The following is a 23,342-nucleotide window of genomic DNA, read 5'->3' on the forward strand; positions in this document are numbered from 1 at the left end:
CCATCAAAAACAAGAAACTCGAGTTAAAACTGAAAGATGAAATCATGATAAACAAGAAAAAGAAAATAGAACAAATGTAGGCAAAGAAGAAAAACCAAAACAAATGGGATAGGTATATTCTAATGAATGAGAGATAGAAACTTAATTACTCACTCATTTTAATAATCTCAAACAAATATAAACAAATTGAAACCTTTTTTATATTGTCATTTATAAGAAATATAATATTATTTATATTGTTATATAAAGCATGAAAATCTAACACAAAATATTGATCGTCTTTTCTATCCTTCTTAAGTGTATGTTGGATAAATTTATAATTACAATGTATCATAAAAAATATTATTAATTTTTGGTGTTCATTATTTGACTTTTTTATTTAATATAAAGTTGCTTACTAAGATATCTACCATATTTGTTAAAATGTTACAATTAATTTTCAAAATGTTCATATTTCCTTATGTTCTTTATTTGACTTTTCCAATCAGCAAAACAAATTTATTTATTTTAGTAATGTAGTAAATTCCCTTTAAAAAATTTAATCATTTAATAAAAAAATTAATTATTTACTAAATATTTTAGAATTTTAAATTAAACTACTCAAATCTCTTATATGTTAATAAGATTTTTGACAACAACAACGAACATAGTATATTGACACAAATGGTTAACTTGGATATGTAACATACTAATTTGTCATATACTTTACTCCCTTTATATAAAAAGGATTGACAATATTTTCTTATTAGTCTGTTTTAAAGATATTGACACCTTTCAATATTTCCTTAATAAGAAGTATTTATAACCGCACAAATGTTATGATCTATGTTACACGATATATGTTACTATTAGTTAGTAAAATCAAAAAGCAGGGAAACGTGATGGAACCATTGCTGCATTACATGATATTTAAACGAAACATTGGTGACAAACTTGTAAAAATACAAATTTCAAATACGCTATGCAGCTATGGAGAGCACAACAACAAGAACAATAAAGTAAAAGTACGTAATATGGGGATAAACGCATTGAGCGAAGCAGTGATCTATCCAACACGCCACTTAAGCAAAACACTCACGTCGTCTCTAGAGTAGCAACTAAAAGTGCAAATTCTGTAATCAACAATAGCTACAGGAACATTACTTAGACTCCAGTTGAAGCCAATAAATTTGTGCAAATCGTCAAATGAGGTATACTAGAAATACAACGAATTTCTCCTAAGATGATTCCAATCTTTCAGCTATCCAGTGCATCATTGTCTGGTGTCAATCGAAGATGAACCTTCCTCGGGCTGACCATTCAACCAAAGATAGAAAAAGGGAAAAAAATGAGAGATTAGGACTTTTCCTAAGAGAATGGTACTATTAGAGGGATAATAACAACATGAAAAGGGATAATAAGGTTAATTATTTGGTCAAACCCAAGTAAGTTCTTGGCTTGACCAGCTTTTTTGCCCAATCCAAACACCCTTAAGAGTAAATTAGTGATTGTCATTGGTAATCCACCACAAAGGGAAGTTTTCTGATTCATAAATCGTTCAAAGGAACAAGACGTTGACAATTATTACCTGAATTTCGAGAGAGGGACTTCAGTACTTCATCAATTATTATTGCCTAACAAGAAACAGTAGCAACGTGCTGAACAATGATCGCAAAGATAATCGAGCAATTCTTTTTGGTCCATGTAGATCATTTTAAACTCAAGAAACTTGGCAACAATGCATGGTTTTAAGGATTGAAATACATAGAATGAGCAATTGACAGAAACAACAAAATAACATCTCCAGCATATATTTTTTCCTGATGCCCAACTTCTAATGTATCTATAGCTCACAGATAAGATATCAACAACAACATTATTTTCCTTTGTATCATAAGTGAAGGATTGCGTATAGGTGTTCGTAAAACGCAGCGGAAGACAATAACAATCCTAGGCAGATCTTTTTGTGTTTAAAATTTATTTACATGTCAAAGATCGGATCTAAAACGTACCTGGTGAAGAGAGTCTCGTTTCAAAATTTCTTCGGTAGTGCGAAGACTTTATGCGTATCCACACCGAGATCGATCCTTGCTATCAACTCTTTGATCAATGAAACCCGCGAACGAATTGAACGAAAAACTTGTGCTGAAATTTTTCTCAAAAATCTCAACTCAAATTAGAAGAATAAGAAACACTTTTCTTGTAATTGTATTTTCTCTCTTGGCTTTGTATTGCACTCTCATTTTCACAAAGTGTTTTTCTTCTCTAGAAAAAATTATATTCCGGCAAATTTTCTCCATCACCCTTTATATAGCATCACCTATAAACCCCTTTCCTATTTCGGTGAGGTAATGATTTACTTATGGTAAAAGTTTTATTCTAAAAATAAATTTTATGGAAAACAGGAAAATCACGTCTTAATTGAAACGTGACTGCCGAGTCTTTCTTGTGAATCCTCCAACTCAAAGTTGGATTCTCTTATTTATGAACTTTTTATATTAATATAATATCTTCCTATTGAAAATATTAATCACAGTCCAAATAGGATGAAATTGCCGATTACACGTTAATAATCCAATTCAAAAATTGATTTATTAACAAGCCTTTATTAATATTATATTTTATATACATCTCTTATATAAAATAATATTAATCATATATATCACATATATTTCAACCAAGAGATATAATTTAATTTCTATTCCAAATAGAAACTTCAATTTGTTCACAATATTAATTATATCCTCTGTGCTAGCAAAGAATATAATAATATTTCATTTGGACTAATAACTAAATCTATTTGACTAATTAAATTCCTTAATTCAATTGTCAAATAATAAGTTAATTAATCCTTTAGCAAAGATCAGAACACTCGTAAGTGTGCGACCCCATAGGTTCAATACTAAACTGGTAGTAAATTGACCACATCAATATACTAATCAAGGGTGGCATCTAGCAACACTCCTTAACGACCGGATAGCATGAAGTATACAATTTACTCTCAAGAACCAGTAGAAGAATAATATAGTAATTCTTTCTGTCCTTATAGCTCTGGATCACCCTAAGATATGGTTTAATTGTCAAATCCTAATAGGCGACCAACTATGTGTTCATGTCAAATATAATCGATCATTGAATGACCTAAGAAACTCTTTTCTTCTTTCATTCAATTGCTCTGACCAAGGTCTTAATTTGGTCGTTTATAATTCATGACAACATGGAGCTTAAACTCATTACCAAGAGTTGACAGATTCCATCTTGATCAATCACTAATTCTACAAGTATTCAATTGTACCCAATATCCTTTCAACTATCGCCCTAGGGCCATAGGTGTCTAGTATTAAAGCGCAACAAATAACTTGTCAATTACTATGACGATCTCAGGTCAAAAGAAACTCTTACATCACATTCTTCAGGAGAATATCCTAGTGACAGTTTATGGTAATTCTAACCATTAGGAATTATCCAATGAGTCGGTTCAATGATCATATCTCTATATGCATCATCTATCTATGTGATTCAGTTAATGAGATCAACTAATCTTTATCCCATAAAGACGATCACATAAATATTGATCTTACCGGATTACTAATGTCCAAATTAATAATCCTACGATCAATAACAAATTTAGATTAAATTGTAAGAGACTTTGCTCTCATTATCATGATCTCTATCACGATGACAAATCTCAAAATTTAATCAAGGACCTTATCAAATTAATCAAACAATTAATAATAACTACGATAAAAGAATGCCATATATTTTTATATCAAATAACGCTCACAAAAATATGTTTAAATCATCAATATGAGATTGAATCTAGGGCATATCTACTATATCCCTAACAATAAGACCATGCAAAGTTAATAGGAGTAGTATTAAATGGAACCTCGGATAAAATATGATTAGAGGACCTAAATAGTCGGGGAGAGGAAAGAAATAGACAGACACAGACGATAAATGGTCAATGATTTTAGTTGGATCTCTTGATGTAATATCAATCCATGCATGTTATTGAACATGAGAAGTTACAAAACCAAGACTTCAACTGTAACCCAGAGAGGACACCGGCTTGTTTAATGATAAAAAATTCGTATTATGATCGGGAATCCGGGTAGTGTGGAATTTAGCTAAATAATGTTATAATGATAATAACAAAGACAATGGAAGTTGATAACAACGGCAATTAAAGTATATAAAGAAGACACAAATTTAACGTGGTTCGGTCAAAGTGACCTACGTTCACAAGCGGAGAGGAGTAATTTCACTATACCAACAAGAGTACAAATTAGAGTAAACACTCTAATTAATATCCCAAGAGAATAACCTCACAAGATCACTCCAAAGAAAGGGTCCACACAAGTGCTTCCCAACACTTAACTCTGATACAAAATACTCTTAATAAAAGGAAGAAAAGAAAAAACAAGAAATGAAGACTCAAGTCTTGTTGGTGTGTATAAAATAAACTAATGGTCTTACCTTTTATAGACAAAAAAGTCTTGTCCTCTTAAGTGTAAAAGAAGATATACAACCTGTACAAATGATGTCCATTACATAATGCAATATTTTTGGTTCCCAAAAAATATTACCAACAAAGTTTACTTTGCAAGCATGGTTATGTGAGAAGGAATCCATTAGCCAAAATATTGGCCATAAAACAGTTCGAAACAACAGTAAAACTGGTTTAGAAGATACTGATTTGATCAGTTGTTGCAAAGTAGCTACTCAACCTAGTGCCTATTAGATTGTAATCATTTATTGTTAGCAAGAGATATTCAGGTTAATGTGCCATTTTCGCACTAGAATTGACAAAATTATGTGTGGGGGCTGTTCAGCGTATCATGATTTTACGGACAACTCCAATATCACTAAAATCTTGAGTATTGACTGAAATACCTATGTCCTAGGACACTAGAAGTGATGATCCTAAAAAGTTCCTGAAGTGTTGTCCATAATTTTTTAGCATATTTAGTTTTCCTATCTCTTGAAGAAAGGAGTAACATGTTTATTATAATTGGTTTTCCTTCTTGTAGAAGGAAATTATAAATCTTCCGAACCACGTTAAATGTTTGTGTCTCTTTTGGTATATTTCTCTTTTGTTATCTGATTTATCATCATTCAAGGTTTGTTTTACTCACTTCTGCATGATACCTGATTATTTTAGTCCTGACACCTACTTGAGTTCCATTCCCTTTTTGGTTTCTAAAACATTAAAAGCAACTTTTAGTGTATGCAATAATTTCGAGCTAAGTGTCGTATTCTTTTAGCTTCTGTTAGTTTCAATTTGATATTCATATGTCATGTAACAGGACCTAAGGGATCCAAGACCTAAATCAAGGGAGTCCTTGTTATTAATCTGTATTGATGTAAATAAATAAAATAATAATCTTTCTGAAAACAGAAATAGAAAGTTAGTAGAAATAAATTCTGAAAACAATATTTGAACTTCAAAATAAATTTTAAAAACGGTATAGGAACAAATCGAGCCCACTAAATACACAGTATGTCCTTAAGGAAATTATTTCCCTCAAGTACCTGAGGTTCTGGAATATATCCTCCCAGGATAGAACGATTTAACTCACCGGAGTGTTGGTACCAAAATCGCCGATGAACATCGAACCACTCGAAGGCTGTAAAACACACTGAAATTTTTGTGCAGAAGAAGAAGAAGATTATCAGAAAATTTCATAAGTAAATATTCTGGGATTTGAAGGAATATTTATAGCCAATTTGGTACTGTTTCTGAAAAGGTTTGCAACCTTTCAGAACAACCATAGCTGTTGGAACATGTTTGACACTGTTTCAGAACAGCCATAGCTGTTGGAAATATTGCGGGAAAATTAAAACGGATTTAAAATAATTCGAGAAAGAAAATGGGCCGAACCGAACCGGGTCGCGGGTCATGGGTTATTCCGGATTTGAATTTTCGTTAATTAATTTAATTAATTAATTAAATATTTGAAAAGAATTTTGTCCAAAAAGATTAATCAATCAATCTTTGACCAAATCCGAATCCGAAGCCGAAGCCGAAGCCGAGCCGAGCGACGACGACAACGGGGCGAGTCTTGCCTTCTTCTTAACTCTTTAAGAGCTAAAAAATGAGTTTCTCTATATATACACAAAGATTTTCTTTCCTTCTACCAATGAGGGACAAAGTGTATTAGTAAAATGAACTCATTCAAAATTTCACTTCGCTCCATTTCTTTTCCCACCTTTTTCCATTCACACCTCTTTTATTATTAATAAATAATAACAAAATCCAACAATCCCCCACATGAATGGGGAATGTCTATAAACTTAAAGGAATGCACGGACAGGTGTGTGTTTTACATGCAAGAATTAATTGCATCTGGATAAGTAGGTTTTTCTTTGAACTTACCGTAGTGAACTTATATCGGATATACTCGGTTAATCGGTAGATTTGATATCTTTGAACCGTCGAGCTTTGTTGTATACCTAGACAACATAAGTCACACAATCAATTCTTAACCATCTATGGTTCTCACGGTTGTGTTCGTTTCAGCCATGAACACCGCCTGATTTCATGAGTGCTTAGAGAATGGGCCTTTACTTTCATTCTCCTTGAAGCGGCTTACACTTCACACACACATAGGTGATTCCTAAACGTGTAATCCTAAAGACACACTATCTGGTCATATCCTGCCAAACTTAGCAAATCATTAAAAAGCTTTAAGTTTTATTGACTCATCAAAAAGCCTTAATGCTTTACCTCATTTTTTTAACATTGTCTTCATCACGAGAATGGATTGGGTTATTTGATAATGTTGAACCGTCATTCATAACTTTGTTTGATCTCTTTGAACCTAGCTCTTGGGATCTCCAGTCTGCTAGGTAGATTTATCGCCATGATGACTTGTCCTAGGCCTTTAACCACATTCCCTTTGATGATCTTTTAACTGCCTCTCTAGATAGGCCTTCTGTAAGTGGATCTGACACGTTATATCTTGACTTTATATATTCAATTGTGATAACACCACTAGAGAGTAGTTGTCTAACGGTATTGTGTCTCCGTCGTATATGACGAGATTTTTCGTTATACATAACGCTCCCTGCCCTGCCTATTGCCGCTTGACTATCACAATGTATACAAATAGGTGCCAAAGGTTTGGGCCAAAATGGAATATCTTTCAAGAAATTCCGGAGCCATTCAGCTTCTTCACCGGCCTTATCTAAAGCTATGAATTCAGATTCCATTGTAGAACAGGCGATGCACGTTTGTTTGGATGATTTCCAAGACACTGCTCCGCCCCCAATTGTGAAAACATATCCACTCGTGAATTTAACTTCAAATGATCCGGTGATCCAATTTGCATCACTATATCTCTCGATCATGGAAGGATATTTGTTATAATGCAAAGCATAATTTTGGGTATGTTTCAAATACCCCAAAACTCGTTTCATTGCCATCCAATGTATGTGATTGGGATTACTTGTAAACCGACTCAGTTTACTAATAGCACATGCTATATCTGGTCGCGTACAATTCATGATATACATCAAACTTCCCAATACTCTTGCATAGTCCAGTTGTGAGTCACTTTCACCTTCATTCTTTTGAAGTGCATAACTCACGTCAATTGGAGTCTTGGCAATTTTGAAATCCAAATACTTGAACTTGTCAAGTACCTTTTCAATGTAGTGAGACTGTGATAATGCTAGACCTTGTGGAGTCTTGTGAATTCTGATTCCTAAGATCATATCAGCAACTCCTAAGTCTTTCATGTCGAATTTGCTAGCCAACATGCGCTTTGTAGCATTTATATCTGCCATACTTTTGCTTATTATCAACATGCCATCATCACATAAACAAACAATGACTTCATGACCTGGAGTATTTTTAATGTAAACACATTTGTCACACTCGTTGATTTTAAATCCATTTGCCAACATTGTTTGGTCAAATTTTGCATGTCATTGTTTAGGTGCTTGTTTAAGTCCATAAAGCGACTTAACAAATTTGCACACTTTCTTTTCTTTACCAGAAACCACAAAACCCTCAGGTTGTTCCATGTAAATCTCTTCCTCCAATTCCCCATTTAAGAAAGCTGTTTTAACATCCATTTGATGGATTTCAAGACCATACATGGCCGCTAGTGCCACTAACACCCTAATAGATGTTATTCTTGTTACTGGTGAGTAAGTGTCAAAGTAATCAAGGCCTTCCTTGTGTCTATAACCTTTGACAACAAGTCTTGCCTTATATTTGTCAATAGTGCCATCAGTTTTAATTTTTCGTTTAAAGATCCATTTCAAACCTAAAGGCTTATTCCTGGAGGAAGATCAACCAATTCTCATGTATGGTTATCCAAAATTGATTGAACCTCACTATTGACTGCCTCTTTCCAAAATGCTGAATCAGAAGATGACATAACTGCTTTAAAAGTTTGAGGCTCATTTTCAAGCAAGAATGTCACAAAATCTGGTCCAAAGGAAGTAGATGTTCTTTGACATTTGCTACGCCTTGGATCTTCTATACTTGAAGTATTTTCCTTTGGTTCTTCCCAAGGTCGTTTAGGTCTTTCACTTAACGACTCGCATTCAGTTTTATACGGATAGATGCTTTCAAAGAATTCAGCATTATTTGATTCCATTACCATATTAACATGAATCTCGGGATTATCGGATTTATGAACCAAAAACCGACATGCTTTACTGTTTTATAGCATATCCAATGAAAACGCAATCTACTATTTTTGGTCCGATTTTAACCCTTTTAGGTAAAGAAACTTGTACCTTGCTAGACACCCCCACACTTTGAAATATTTCAAGTTGGGTTTTCTTCCTTTCAATTTTTCATATGGAATATATTGCGTTTTGCTGTGGGGTACTCTGTTGAGTATTCGGTTAGCTGTAAGGAGAGCTTCCCCCCACAAACTCTACGGTAATCTGGAACTTATTAATAAAGAATTCATCATTTCCTTTAATGTCCGATTTTTCCTTTCCGCAATTCTGTTGAATTGAGGTGTGTAAGGTGCAGTAGTTTGATAGATAATTTCATATTCCGAACATATTTCTGCAAACGGAGATTCATATTCTCCACCTTTATCACTTCTAATCATTTTGATCTTTTTATTTAATTGATTCTCCACTTCATTCTTGTATTGCTTAAATACTTCAATTACTTCATCTTTACTATTAAGCAAATAAATATAATAATATCTAGCACAATCGTCAATAAGAGTAATAAAATATTTTTTTTCACCTTGAGATGGTATCGACGTCATATCGCAAATGTCAGTATGAATTAAGTCTAAAGGATTTGAATTCCTTTCAACAGATTTATAAGGATGTTTAGAAACTTAGATTCAACACATATTTGACATTTTGATTTATTACACTCGAATTTAGGCAAAACTTCTAAATTAATTAACTTCCGCAATGTTTATATATGACATGTCCTAAACGAATATGTCATAAATCATTTGACTCCAATAAATAAGAAGAAGCTGAAATTATCATACTGTCAACAACCATTACATTGAGTTTGAAAAGGCCCTCCGTGAGGTAGCCTTTTCCAACATACATTTCATTCTAGCTTACAACAACTTTATCAGAAATAAATACACATTTGAATCCATTCTTTACAAGTAAAGAAGTAGAAAATAAATTCTTCCTAATAGTAGGAACATGAAGAACGTTGTTAAGCGTTAACACCTTGCCGGAAGTCATCTTCAGGAATATCTTCCCATAACCTTCAATTTTGGTTGTTGCATTATTTCCCATGGAAATTTCTTCTTCGGGACCAGCAGTAGAGTTAGTCGTAAATGCTTCTTTGATAGCACAAACATGTCGAGTGGCTCTAGAGTCAATCCACCACTCCTTCGGATTTCCAACTAGGATACATTCCGAAAGCATTGCATAAAGATCATCAATGTCATCATTCTTCTCCACTATGTTGGCTTGTCCCTTCTTATTATCCCTTTTCGGGAGACAACAATCAGGGCTATTGTGACCAACTTTTTCACAAATTGTAGCAGCTGCCTTTGAATTTATTTTTGTTCTGCTCCTTAGTTTGTCCAGAAGACCTCTTTCTCTTCTTACTTCTTGGAGCAGTCTCCTCAATGATTTTATCTCCCATGATCGTTGAATTTCCACGAGACTTCTTCTTGGCTGTTTTGTTGTCTTCCTCGATCTTTAGACGTATTCCAAGATCTTCCAACTTCATTTCTTTGTGCTTGTGCTTAAGATAGTTCTTGAAATCTCTCCACGAAGGAGGAAATTTTTCAATCATAGCAGCCACTTGAAATGCTTCATTCACGACCATACCTTCAGCAATAAGGTCGTGAAAAATAAGTTGAAGCTCCTGAACTTGGGTTCCCACAGTTTTGCTGTCTATCATTTTATAGTCTAGAAACTTAGCAACCACGAACTTCTTCAAGCATGCATCTTCTGTCTTGTACTTCTTCTCAAGTGCGTCCCATAATTCTTTCGAAATATTCATTGCACTGTACACATTGTACAAGTCATCCTCTAAAGCACTTAAGATATAGCCTTTGCAAAGAAAATCTGCCTGCTTCTACGCCTCAACAACCATGAATTTTTCATTGTCCGGCATGTCCGTAGCAGGCATTGGAGGCTCTTCACTAGTGAATTTCTGCATACCAACTGTGGTAAGCCAGAAGAACACCCTTAACTGTCATCTTTTGAAGTTGGCTCCAAAAAAGTTTCCCAGTTTCTCGACCGGAGGAACAACAGTGCGGCTTGACGAGGCTATCGTCGTTGCACCAATAGTCGCAGAAGGATTTCCGTTATCAATTGCCATTTCCCACTGTCAACAACAGAAGAGTTCAATTAATGTCAAAACCAGAACAGTAAATAATACTGTAATCAATAAACAGTACGTAATAAAAACCAATAGAAGTTTTTATAGATTGTTTTACAGAAAAACGATGAAATTTTTATGTTCCTCAAAATGTTTTCTGAATTTCAATACTCTGATGAAGTTTTTATATCTTCAAATCAGAATTGTAAAATTCAGAAGGAGTAGAAAACCACACAGGTTTTAATCTCCACAAACAGAATATAGAATATAATAAAATAATTTCCTTAAGATTGTTATTAATCTGTATTGCTGTACATAAATAAAACAATAATCTTTTTGAAAACAGAAACAGAAAATTAGTAGAAATAAATTCTGAAAACAGTATTTGAACTTGAAAATAAATTTTGAAAACGGTATAGGAACAAATCGAGCCCACTAAATACACAGTGTATCCTTAAGGAAATTATTCCCCTCAAGTACCTGAGGTTCTGAAATATATCCTCCCAGGATAGAACGATTTAACTCACCGGAGTGTTGGTACCAAAAACGCCGATAAACAGCGAAACACTCGAAGGCTGTAAAACACTGGAATTTTTGTGTAGAAGAAGAAGATTATCAGAAAATTTCGTAAGTAAATATTCTGGGATTTGAAGGAATATTTATAGCCAATTTGGTACTGTTTCTGAAAAGGTTTGCAACCTTTCATAATAGCCATAGCTGTTGGAACAGGTTTGACACTGTTTCAGAATAGCCATAGCTGTTAGAGATATTGCGGGAAAATTAAAACGGATTTAAAATAATCCAAGAAAGAAAACGGGCCGAACCGGACCAGATCGCGGATCATGGGTTATTCCGGATTTGAATTTTCGTTAATTAATTTAATTAATTAATTAAATATTTGAAAAGAATTTTGTCCAAAAAAATTAATCAATCAATCTTTGACCAAATCCGAAGCCGAAGTCGAACAGAGCGAGCGACAACAGCGGCAGCGCGAGGCTTGCCTTCTTCTTAACTCTCTAAGAGCTAAAAGATGAGCTTCTCTATATATACACAAAGATTTTATTTTCTTCTATCAATGAGGGACAAAGTGCATTAGTAAAATGAACTCATTCAAAATTTCACTTCTCTCCATTTCTTTTCCCACTTTTTTCCATTCACACCTCTTTTATTATTAATAAATAATAACAAAACCCAACAATCCCCGACATGAATGGGGAATGTCTATAAACTTAAAGGAATGCACAAACGTGTGTGTGTTTTACATGCAAGAATTAACATTATGATATTTAACACGCTGACCAGCTGACATAAAGTTGTCTTGTCTACTTCATGATATTTAACACGCAAAGTATAGCGCCATTAGATAGTACGTTATGTGGGTGTTGTCTCGCCTATAAATAACGGACTCATTGTAGTTATGTTGTGTGCTCAAAATTTACTAAAAGCAAATATTTTATTAAAGGTAAGGTTTTTTTTACTAAAAGCAAATATTACACAAATGGCTCAACCTCTTCGTCCACCAAAGTGCAACTGTGGAAAAGCATGTTTGATGCAAAATTATTGGGAAGGTGGTGAAGTTGGACGCCGCTATTGGCACTGTATGAACCAGTTTTACAAGGTTCCCGGCGAACCTATTTGTGATTTTCAAGAATGGGTTGATGAACCATGTTATCAGGAATGTTACAGAGAACAACTACAGTTTCTTCATAATATGTGTTTAACACAACATGAACATGAAAAAGAAAGCAATAGAATTATTGCAGACTTGAGGGCGAACCTGGAGGAGGTGGGAGAAGAAAAATGGAAAACACAATGGAATTGTGAAGCACAAAAGGATCGGAAAAAAATATAAACTGGAACTTGCGGAGGTGAAGGCGAAACTGAAAGAGGTAGAAGAAGAAAAAGAACAATTGGAAGAACGATTTAAGTGGTTGGAGCAGAGAATAAATAGCAACCGGGGCTAAACATTGACATGTATGTGTTTAGTGTATTTTTCATATTTCATGTATTTTTATTATGTTGGCCTGCTATGTTTGTGTTTGTGATTGTGTTTGTGCTGTAGTAATGTTTTCCTTGTGTGTTGTAATAAATTTTATTTTAATTGAAGTAGAAGTTAAGTTTAAGTGCTTGTGTTGTACTACATTTTATTTTAATTGAAATGGAAGTTAAGTTTAAGTGCTTGTGTTGTACTAAATTTTATTTTATGAAACTATCAAACGAATGGAGAACTAAAAAAAGTAATGCGCATATTCGATTAAATAATATTGTTAATGTATACAAAAATATTATTTACACCATGTCAATGTGTCCCGCATCCGGTGTGTCTCAATGCAGCCGCTGGCCTGAGGCGCATCCCCTCCCGCCCGGGTACGCTATCAGGATCATCATCATCAAGGTCGTCTCCTTATAGCTGGATGCAACGCAGGATGACATGTATCGGTGGTGCTGTCAGCTCCAGTAGAAGGCTACATAATAATATGAAACTTAGTATAGAAAACTACATAACAATTCACAATAATTTATATTGTCTTACCATCATCATCTCTAGATCCTGAATGTAATCATCTGTCGCTGCATCGCATGAAGCCTTAAAAAGGAAATTAATAAAGTTAAAGAAAATAAATAAGTTACAGTTAACAGAAATTCAAATTCAATACTAATAAACTCATACCTGCACATGTGATGTGGAGCCATAACTCAGTCGGCGCCCACTATAAAAATCTCGGGTCGGTCGATCCTCAACAGTGGTAGACGGGCCTGGGAAGTATCTACCCCAATCCACTCCTTGAATATCCGAGCCCGTGATCAATAACTGACCCAATGGGGTCACCTGCGATGGCACTGGAGTGCGATAAATTCCAAGGCTGTAAGACGACATGTCCGTCTCATGCATGCCACCTGCCATATCAGCAGCAACATCATCAGCACAAGCCTCAATGCCTCCTTGCTGGGGACCACCTCCTCTCCGCCCACGACCACATCGTCCGGCACCACCAGCTCGTCGGCCACCACTAGCTCGTGGGATACCACAACCTCGATGGTACTGCGCTGGGTCCATATAATCAGCCTCGTGTGCCAAACGCTGATCCGATCGGGCTCGCTGCAGTGTCTGGGCAGCCACATCCATGAATCGACGACTATACTCCTGCATGGCCACAAGATCGTGGACATAACTCTGCATATGCTGCCCCATATGATAGACAGTATGCAATCCAATCGCCTGCACAAAGTAAAAAATATAAACTACATATTTGGCACTAAATTATAGCTATATAACTAATAATAACAGAAAACATACCAGGGCCTTGTGTCTCCCGGCGTATGGGACGTACCGACCGTGTGTCCGATGAACTGGGTTCCCGATAAAAAGTCGGGAAACAGTACGGTACCATGCCATATAACGTGGAATAGGAAAGTGCTGCGGAGGTGGGGTCAAGTCCCCTCGCCTGTCCCAGGTACCCAACTGCTCGTTAAGCCATGCCATAAATGTATCGTCCGCCCTGGACCGATCATCCCTTTCATAATATAAAGCATGCCATGCAGGCGGAGTCGGTATAGGTTGCGGCAGGCCAAACTGACGAAATATCCGCTCGAAGGCATGGTGCTCGACGATATCGAGGCATATGAGCGGGACAGAAGCCCTCCAAATATGTCGGCCGAACGTGCAATACGCTGGCAGGGTACCTATCACCTCATCGTTGTACGGTGTCCAGATGAACTATCAAATAAGAACACAAACCGTTAGTATGCACAACACTAAGTTAATCTATAACAAGTAAGTTTAGTTAGATATTCACCTGTGCGTCTTCCAGCAGATCCAACACATCCCTGCAGAGGGGGAGATTATGATGGGCATCATACTCTCGTGCAAGAGTACGTCGCATAACCCATCTACAGGCTAGAGGGAGTTGCGGAATTTCTACATTAGCTGGTAGCTGTGGTAGAGGCGGCTGAAACTGCAGAAATCGCTCCCAGACCCAAACCTAACATACAAAGTTGACGTAAAGTATAAGATTAACTATAACTAGGTAGAATTGTAACTAATGGACATATTATTTGAATATGTTGTCACCTGTAGAAGCGGCAGAAAGCCACCAACGTCTCTCTGTGTGCCGATGCAAGCCCGGCATATCTGCCTGTACAGATATGAGATGACAGCACCACCCCAGCTGTACAAAGATGTATCCTCGAACCGGGCAATATGATGTAGAAAACGGAGGCTTACTAGGTTCCCCGAAGTGTTCGGGAACAAAACTCCCCCAAATAGAAGGAGCAATAACAGCCTCGTATATCGCTGTACATCCACCTCCGCAGACTCATCGATGATAGTATGGTGGATCTGCACCAGGTGGTCTCTAATGTGGACCAACTGTATACGACTGGACCCAGACGCTACTGCCTCGTCCTCCGGCATGAAACCCGTGAGCATGTTCAGCATATCCCAATATGTCTGCCGCGAATAATATCTCATGGTCGCAGGCAGTAAAACTGGCAAGCCATCAGCGGACATGCCATATAAAATCTCAGTGTCTTGGAGTGTGATGGTGGCCTCGCCGATGGCCAAATGGAAAGTGTGCGTCTCCTGTCGCCACCGCTCAATCAAGGCCGTGATCAAAGCATAGTCGAGCTGTATCCGGCCAATCCTAATAATCCTATATAATCTCATCTCCTCCAAGTGATGGACCACGCGGGGATGTAGAACGCGGGGAGGACTCAAAAATTCCCACAATAGATTCACTCTCCTAGCCCGCAAAGTCTGCGTAAGCAACTGTCCGTCCCATATATACTCGGATCTATGCTGGGGCTGTAGGGCTAATAGATCTAACGTCCGGGGGCCGGGATGTATAGTCGTGTCCATGTCGTCAACTATAAATTCATATTTTTTAATAACTTAATTGTACAAATTATATATATATATTTATGGGTTCAGAGCTCGATATTTTGAGGACCACTGACACTAAACTATCATTAATAATTATGTATTTTTATTATAATTTAAATTCATATTTTTTAATAACTTAATTGTACAAATTATATATATATGGGTTCAGGGCTCGATATTTTGAGGACCAGTGACACTGTAAACTATCATTAATAATTATGTGTTTTTATTATAATTTAAATTCATATTTTTTAATAACTTAATTGTACAAATTATATATATATATAATTATGTGTTTTTATTATAATTTAAATTATTATTTTTTAATAACTTAATTGTACAAATTATATATATATATATAATAATGTGTTTTTATAACTTAATTGTACAAATTATATATATATATATATATATATATATATATATATATATATATATATATATATATATATATATATATATATATATATATATATATATATATATATAATTATGTGTTTTTATTATAATTTAAACTCATATTTTTTAATAACTTAATTGTACAAATTATATATATATATATATATATATATATATGAGTTCAGGGCTCGATATTTTGAGGACCAGTGACACCAAACTATTATTAATAATTATGTGTTTTTATTATAATTTAAATTCATATTTTTAATAACTTAATTGTACAAATTATATATATATATATATATATATATATATATATATATATATATATATATAATTATGTGTTTTTATTATAATTTAAATTATTATGTTTTAATAACTTAATTGTACGAATTATATATATATATATATATATATATATATATATATATATATATATATATATATATATAATGTGTTTTTATTATAATTTAAATTCATATTTTTTAATAACTTAATTGTACAAATTACTAATTATGTATGTTGATACAATTATTAACTTAATTGTATAAAGTTTGCATTTTCAACTACCAGTATAAGATACTTAAACAAAAGGAATTCTAAGCTAAAATACTACACATCACTACGCTACAAGGCTCTAAACTTTACTGCGCTATAAGGGTCTACGTTTTACTACGCTAAAAAGGTCTGGTTTTTACTACGCTAAAAAATAATCTAAACTAACCATAAACAACAAATAAATTTAATTGCAAATAAAATACAAAACGGCATGAAAACACATATATATATATATAAATCAGGATATTAACAGACAAATTTATTTTACTAATTTATATTTTTTTAGAAAACACTAATATTAAATCCGGATAAATTTAACATGCTAGTTTCGAAAAAAAACACAAACGAAATAGAACACATACAAATCAAATAATATACATTATTATAAATGTTTCAACTTAAAATAAATCGAAATACCTCGATTTAGAATTTTGGCAAAGCAAAAAGATCGAAATTTTGACTCCGGAATTGTGAATCAACAATAGCACGAAACTCTACTCGAATGTGGGACCCTTTTTCTTCGAGTTTTATGTGTCGGGGGGACCCAAAATTCTTTTTTTTATTATTAAAAAAAAATGGCAGAAATGGGGTATTTGGTGGGGGACCAAGAAAGATGAGGGTTTAAAAATGGAGGATGAATCGAGTGGAAGACGGAGGGGTATAAAATATCTATGTATAGCGCCACTATACCTGGCGCTATACATTAATGATGTATATATAGCCAGGTATTGTGGCGCTATACCTAGCCATGTCAGCTTTTACAGTATAGCACCACAATACCTGGCGATATACCTTAACGGTGTCATTACTATTAGTATATAGCGCCAGGTATTATGGCGCATATATAAAAAGGTCTTTTTTTTTACCATCTATTTGTATAGTTTGAGTAAAAAAAAAACACATTTTGGTTCCGGACTAATGTGAATCATCCATATCTATTCCTCACCATTCAGGTCCATGTTCAGAGGATTTATCCACTATTATTTCACTGTTTTCAACCTATCACAACCCTCTTCCTTTATCTGAGCGCCATGCTCCGCAGAGCTCATATAGGCAGAGTTCAGAAGCAACTCTACACATTAATGGACACCATATTTGTGGTGAACTCGGGAATTTCTCTAACGATATTTAAGATTTAATATATATATATATATAAAATATTGACTACACAGTATAATTTTTGGACAACCAGCTTCCGTCTATGTGACTACGGCTAAACCTTGAGAAAATCATCTTCCCCAAGTGTTCCCACTAAAATTAACAATCAAAAAGCCCCTAATTCATTTGCACACTAAATTAACTAGATCTAAAATCAGAACTAAAAGAAACAGACAGCCCACAAAGCAAAAATAAACTACGGAACCCCAGTTAAACAAGCCATCTATAGGGGACAATCAAATTACAAATCTCTCTAACATACAGATCAGACTCTAACATCCGCTTTGCACAAAACCTTAATTAGTAAAAAAATTACTTACTGAGAGCACAAATACAAAGTAAGAAACTGACAAGTTGGAATTTCAATGAAAAGGGGTTAAAAGTCTTCACGACTACAAAAATTATTTTAAAAAAAAGATTGTGGGAATAAAGGGATTTTGTGATATTCAGATGGAAATAAACAGAGGTATATATCTGATGAAAAGAGAGCGAAAACAAAAACCTTGCTACGTGAACTACTCAGAAAGATGAGGACAGTGAAAATGGAGGAAAGTGGAGGGTGTGTTCGTGTGAGCTATCATTTATAGGATTTTTAACTAGTACTCTCACGCAACTTAATCAGAGGTGGGAAGTTCCTCTGTTCAAGGTAAAGCAGAGGAGAAGTCGGGAAGGAAAAGAGAGAAGAGCCTTATGACAAAGAACCAAAAAAACACTATGATTGATGTTTCAATCAGTTAAGCGGAAAACTCTTTAAGTTACCAAAATTTTACTCAAGACAATCTAACATAACAGCAGTACAAACACTTACCATCTTTTCGACGCACAACTGCACCTTGTCACTCTACAATATAGCAGCATTTGTCAATAGACCGTGAAATAGTTCTCTGCCCTATTACTTCTATTAAATTATGCAATTTCGGTAAACTATCTGAGAAATTCAAGAAAAATAAGTCAACGCAAAAGGGGCAGAAATAAAGAATCCTCCTTTGGAGCCAATCTGATTTAAATTATATTTGCCAAGATAAAATAGGCTAAAAAGTGTCTCAAACTCAAACTTTTTGTTGTTGCCAAGGGAAAAAATTTCAACTTTTACAATAAGAAGCACTATTGAATATTGAGTTTTCTCTAAAACGTCAGAAAAAATGTAGACAACTAATTCAATACAAAAAGGGCAGACAGAAAAATATGAGCTCGTTGGAGCAAGCCTGATTCAAATTAAGATAAAATATGATAAATAGGTTCCATCTTCTCAAAGAGAAGATAGGTTTCATCTAAAATTACCTACCGGTATAACATAATAATCTATCATCATATTTATCCAAACGCTCAAATCGAGTTGTTCTAAAATATGAGGAAGCTCTCGATCCAGTTGATTATACTTATAAGTACTATGAATTGAGGACCCAAATTCCTAACTTGTAATGTAATATCCTTACTTGTAATGTAATAATGAGTTTAGAAGACAATATTTTGAGTTTTTATACTCCTTGGCAGCCTACTCTCTGCACTAAAAGATAACCTTTTACACGTGTTGTCTAAAGCTCTTGACAAAAGACCACCCAATAAATGCCTACTCATACATGAACAAAAAATACGTAAATAAGTGTAAAAAAAGTTACATTTATATATATATAACGTGAAAACACACCACGCTATATTTTAACGGTAACTTTTGCCGTTAAGGTATAGCGTGACATGTTTTCGCGTTATATATATTGATATTTGACTGACACAGATATAGCGTGTTGTATTTTCACGCTATATATAGCGTACAAATACAATACGCTATACCCTTAATTAAATAATCCCCTTCGTCTTCTTCCCGACCAGAACGATCCCTCACCCATTTTTTTACTTTGAAGCAGTTTCTGGTCCCCCCTCCCCATCGTCTTCTTTAAAAAAACAAAAAATTGTGGGCCCCACCCGTTACACAAAACGTTAAGAACGTCGGTCCCACATCGTAGTAGAGCATCGTATTATTGTGGTTTCACTCTTTCGGACTCAATTTTTCACACAAAACACTACATCGAGGTATTTCAATTTATTTTATGTCGAAACTTATATAATAATGCATATTTATTAGTTGATTGAATGTGTTTCCATGTCGTTTTGTGTTTTATTTGCGAAACTAGTATGTTATATTTATCCGGACTTAGATATTAGTGTTCTAAAAAAAATATAAAATTGAGAAATAATTTTTTCTGTTAATATTAGGATTTAGATATTACTGTTTCCATGTCGATTTGTGTTTTATTTTTGCGAAACTAGTATGTTATATGTATTTTTGTGAATGTTATGTGATTAAAATGTATTTGTTTATTTAGTTTAGATTATTTATTAGCGTAGTAAATTGTAGAACCTTTTAGCGTAGTAAATTGTAGAGTATTTTTGCGTAGAATCCCTGTAGTTTAAGTATTGCTTATATTGGTAGGTGAAATATATACTTTGTACAATTAAATAATTAAAAATTAAAAATTTAAATTATAAAACAAACATACACAAAATTATCAAAATATTGAATTTGACACACATAATTATTCATGATAGTTTGGTGCTACTGGGCCTCAAATATCAAGCCTGGAACCCAATAGGTATATATATTTTGTACAATTAAATAATTAAAAATTAAGAATTTAAATTATAAAATAAACACACACAAAATTATCAGAATATTGAATTTGACACACATAATTATTCATGATAGTTCAGTGCTACTGGGCCTCAAATATCGAGCATGGATCCCAATAGGCATATATATACTTTGTATAATTAAATAATTAAAAATTAAGAATTTAAATTATAAAACAAACACACACAAAATTATCAAAATATTGAATTTGACACACATAATTATTAATGATAGTTTGGTGCTACTGGGCCTCAAATATCGAGACTGGAACCCAATAGGTATATATATATTGTACAATTAAATAATTAAAAATTAAGAATTTAAATTATAAAACAAATACACACAAAATTATCAAAATATTGAATTTGACACACATAATTATTCATGATAGTTTGATGCTACTGAGCCTCAAATATCGAGCCTGGAACCCAATATGTATATATAATTTGTACAGTTAAATAATTAAAAATTAAGAATTTAAATTATAAAACAAACACACACAAAATTATCAAAATATTGAATTTGACACACAAAATTATCAAAATATTGAATTTGATACACATAATTATTCATGATAGTTTGGTGCTACTAGGCCTCAAATATCGAGCCTGAAACCCAATAGGTATATATATACTTTGTACAATTAAATAGTTACACATACAATTAATGTTGTTTAATTTACAGTTTGACAACATGGACGCGCCGCCTATACATCCTGGCCCTTACTCTCGTGAGATATTAGTGCTACAGGGCGATCATAGGTATACCCGTATATGGGACAGGGAGTTACTGTCCCAGACTCTCCGCGCTAGGAGAGTGGATGACCTATGGGATTTTTTGAGGCCTAGAGATCTCCACGAGCGTGTAGTCCAGCGCCTACAGGATACGGGATTTTATAGGATTATTGAGATCGGGCGGATGCAGCTCGACTGGCTTTGATCACGATGTTGATTGAGCGGTGGCGACCGGAGACGCACACCTTTCACCTGCCCATTGGCGAGGCCACCATTACGCTGCAAGACGTGGAGGTTTTATATGGTCTGCCTATTGATGGCATGGCCGTTTCACTGCCTATTGCTATGAGATCTATGTCGTGCGATGATTATTTGGACATGCTGCAGCAGCTCACAGGTTTCAGGCCACATGACGAGACATTTTCGTCGGGTGCCAGTCGATTGTCTTTGACCCCTATTAGACAACACCTGGAGCTACTCCACCATTATCACCGACGATACAGAGGAGGTACATATTACCCGGTATACGAGGTTGTTGTTGCTTCTTCTATTTGGAGGGGTCTTGTTCCCGAACACTTCTGGGAACCTAGTCAGCCTTAGATTTCTTCATCATATTCAGCTGCTAGATGAGTTACCCTATTATAGCTGGGGTGTTGTTGTTCTCGCCTACATGTACAAGAATATGTGTCGGGCGAGCATGGGCACTCAGAGAGATGTTTGTGGTTTTCTGCCGCTTCTACAGGTGACAACATATTCGAATAATATGTTCATCAATTCCAAATCTACCTAGTTAGAATTTATCTTAAACCTGACGTCAACTTTCTATGTTAGGTTTGGGCCTGGAAACGGTTCTTGCAGTTTCAGCCACCTCTACCACAGTTACATCCTAATGTAGCACCTCCGGAACTCCCTTTAGCCAGGAGGTGGGTTCTTCGCCTTACACTTTCACGAGAGTATGATGCTCATCACAATCTCCCCTCTGCAGGGATGTGTTGGATCTACTGGAGGGCGCACAGGTAAATATGTACCTAAAATTACCTGGTATAGATTAACTTAGTGTTGCGTATACTCACATTTTGTGTTCTTATTTGATAGTTCATCTGGACGCCATACAACGATGATTTGATAGTTGGCTTGCCAGCTTATTGCTGGGCCGGCCGACTGATTTGGAGCACTTCTGCCCCGCTCATATGCCTCGATATTTTGGAGCATCATGCCTCAGAGTGGGTACTTCGCTAGTTTGGCCGTCCGTAGTATATACCGAGGGGGCCTATATGGGAGCCTAGACATTATCAGAGGGATGATCATTGCAGGACGGACGACGCATTTATGGCATGGTTAGTAGTGTAGATCCATATTTGGGACCAGCGAGATCAGATGATTCCGCCCCCACCTACACAGATCCAGGAGGTGGTTATTGAGAGGTATATGTCCTGGTACCGCCACGTTACCTGACTTTTTATCGAAAACCCTATTCATCAGGCTGGCGGTCGGTACATTCCATACGCCGGGCAACACGAGGCCCTTGTATGTTTTCTGTTATTATTAATTATATAACTTTAACTTAGTGCAATATATGTAGTTTATATTTTATACTTTGTGCAGGCTATTGGACTACATACAATCTATCAGATGAGACTGCAGATGCAGGATTATATCGGCGATCTTGTGGCTACCTTGCAGGATTACAGCCGTCGATTTGTAGAGTTGGCTGCCCAGACACTGCAGCGAGCTCGAGAGGATCAGCGTTTGGCACACATGCCTGATTATGTGGAGCCAGAGGAGTACGAACGAGGCGCTGGTGCCCGACGAGGTGGTGGTGCCCGACGAGGTGGTGGTGCCCGACGAGGCGGGGGTGCCGGACGATGTGGCGGTGGGCGGAGAGGAGATGGTCTCCAGCAAGGGGGCGTTGAGGCCCCTGGTGATGATGTTGTTGCTGATCTGTCGGGTGGCCTACATGAGACGGACATGCCGTCATATAGCCTTGGGATGGATCTCACTCTAGGGACTTCGCAGGTGACCCTGTCAGGTCAATTATTGATCACGGGCACGGACCTTTCTAGAGTCGATTGGGATACATACTTTCCAGGCCCGTCTACTGTTGCTGAGGACCGACCAACCCGAGATTTACATAGTGGGCGTCGGTTGAGTTATGGTTCATCATCACAGGCACATGTATGATTTTCTTAGTATTGAATTACAATTTGTCTTTATTTTCCA

The sequence above is a fragment of the Nicotiana tabacum genome, chromosome 7 (genome assembly GCF_000715075.1).
Source record: "Nicotiana tabacum cultivar K326 chromosome 7, ASM71507v2, whole genome shotgun sequence".
Classification (NCBI taxonomy): Eukaryota; Viridiplantae; Streptophyta; class Magnoliopsida; order Solanales; family Solanaceae; genus Nicotiana; species Nicotiana tabacum.